Source organism: Gossypium hirsutum, chromosome D13 (assembly GCF_007990345.1).
Source record: "Gossypium hirsutum isolate 1008001.06 chromosome D13, Gossypium_hirsutum_v2.1, whole genome shotgun sequence".
NCBI classification, from domain to species: Eukaryota; Viridiplantae; Streptophyta; class Magnoliopsida; order Malvales; family Malvaceae; genus Gossypium; species Gossypium hirsutum.
This window is the reverse complement of record NC_053449.1, coordinates 46,025,613-46,027,963: the sequence shown is the minus strand read 5'-3', so window position 1 is coordinate 46,027,963 and position 2,351 is coordinate 46,025,613. Positions and strand designations below refer to the sequence as shown.

Genomic DNA, 2,351 nt, shown 5'->3' with positions numbered 1-2,351 from the left:
CATTGTTACCTCGCGTAATCTTTTATGTGCTTATGAGATTGAATTAATTGTTTGAATTGGCATAGAAATATGTACAACAGATTATTTTAATTTCATAAGTATGTAAGTGCATTAACACGTTTGCTTATTAAAATTTCTTTAATTGGTTGAATTGACATAGAGATATAGTCAAGAGATAAATGGAATTTGGCAGGTGAGTATGTTCATAAGTTAGCAAATTACCAAGTTGTCGTGAATTTATTCGTCACAACTTGAACATGAGTTTAGTAATTCTAAGTTAAGAAATGTAATTTATCTAGAACAATTATGTCATCTTGATTAAAATCATCTTTTGAAATCGTGCATTGGAACTTTTTTATTTATTTTACTTAATTAAAATCTTAGTTTTTAATCACCTCCTCAAATCAAAATATTTTTCTTCACCAAAGTGTTTTTAATTACATTCATAAATAGTTCTTTTCACAGTCCCTGTGGGTACGATAACTCGACATTTACTTTTCACTTTATTACTTGTTGCAATTTTGTATACCTGCACATTTCCATCGTTCCAAGTTTTTGGCGTCATTGACGGGGACTGTTTTAAAAAGTCATTATTTGCGAATTTGTTAATTTTGCATTTTGGTTTATTTTTCAATTCAATTTTAACTTAATTAGTTTTTCTGTGTTTTTTTAGGTGTTTTTGAGTATTGATCGAATCATCGATTTACTCCTCATGGAACCTAAGATTGAAAGAATTTTCGACAACGAATAAGTCAAACAAGTCAAAGAAGGACTGAAGAGATGAACTACAAAAATCCAAATTAAGGAAACAGAGCAAACCCTGCTCAAAATCCTATCCTTATTGCTGATGATAGAGATATCGCTCTAAGACAGTATGTCGTGCTAGTGTTTCATGATCTTAATCCGGGTATTAGGAGACCAAAAATTGAGGCACAGCAGTTCGAGCTGAAGCCAGTCATGTTTCAGATGCTTCAAACAGTGGGGCAATTCAATGGAATGTCTACCGAAGATCCTCATATTCACTTAAGATTGTTTATGGAGGTTAGCAATTCTTTCAAGTTAGCCAGAGTATTCAAGGATGCACTACGATTAAAATTTTTCCCATATTCGCTAAGGGACAGAGCTCGAGCCTGGTTGAACTTATTGCCACCAAATTCCATTTACACAAGGCAAGCATTGGCAGAAAGATTTCTCATGAAATATTTCCCTCCTAGCAAGAATGCTAAGTTGAGGAACGAGATCACTACTTTCCAGCAAATGAATGATGAGCCTTGTATGAGGTATGGGAAATGTACAAAAAATTATTACGGAAGTGCCCTCATCATGAAATCCATCATTCACCAACTTGAGTCATTTTATAACGGTCTCAATGCTCAAACGAGGATGGTAGTGGATGCTTCTACTAATGGTGCTCCCCTTTCTAAGTCTTATAACGAGGCTGATGAAATCATTGAGAGAATTGCCAGCAACAATTATCAATGGCCAACCAATCGAGTAGCGTCAGGAAGATGAGTCACTAGAGTACATGAAGTGGACGCTCTCGCTTCACTTGCATGTCAGGTATCTTTCATTTCCTCAATCCTTAAAAATTTTACCACTAATGGGTTTCATAGTTTTGCAGCTCATCGACCTAATCACTTTGAAAATATAGCCTGTGTTTATTATGGAGGAGGACATTTGTTCGAAGAATGTCCATCAAACCCAGAATCTATGTATTACATGGGCAATCAGAACCAAAACTGAGGAAGGCAAGGACTGTAATCAAATTTCTACAACCCATCTTGGCGAAACCACCCTAATTTCTCTTGGAGTAACCAATGGGCTAGACCAAGTAACACTTATGCCCAACCTAGACCGACCCAGCCACTTATTTTTACCCAACAGGTTCAGAAGAAACCTCAAGCTAAAACTTTTAATGGTTTAGAAAACTTGTTAAAGGCATACATAGCCAAAAATGATACATTAATCCAAAGCCAAGTAGCTACATTGAAAAACTTGGAAAACCGAATGGGCGAGCTTGCCACTTAACTTAGAAATCGTTCACAAGATGCTTTGCCTAGTGATATAGAGAATCCAAGAAATTCGGGGAACGAGCATTGTAAAGCATTGACATTGAGGATAAAAAGAACTTAGAGCCCAACACTGCTAAAGTTGAAGAGGAGTCAGTTGATGCTCAAGACTCAGTGGAAGTTCAACCGAGTGTTGAAATTCCGGTTTCACTAGAACCAGAATCTGCAAAATTTGATAAGGTTACTTTTGAAATAGTTAATTTTGATGAACTAACAACTTTGTTAGATGCAGAATTGCCACAGAAGATGAATCAACTAGTTCCAGTAAAGAAGCATTCACTA

General features: G+C 35.9%; 1 non-coding gene across 1 annotated transcript; it reads right to left on the bottom strand.

The window, feature by feature from the left end:
- Window positions 1-1,224: 1,224 nt before the first annotated feature.
- LOC121225937 (small nucleolar RNA R71) lies at window positions 1,225-1,330 on the bottom strand. Its single transcript, XR_005923839.1, has one exon. It is a non-coding gene; the product is annotated as a small nucleolar RNA R71 (small nucleolar RNA).
- Between the last annotated feature and the right edge of the window lie 1,021 nt (window positions 1,331-2,351).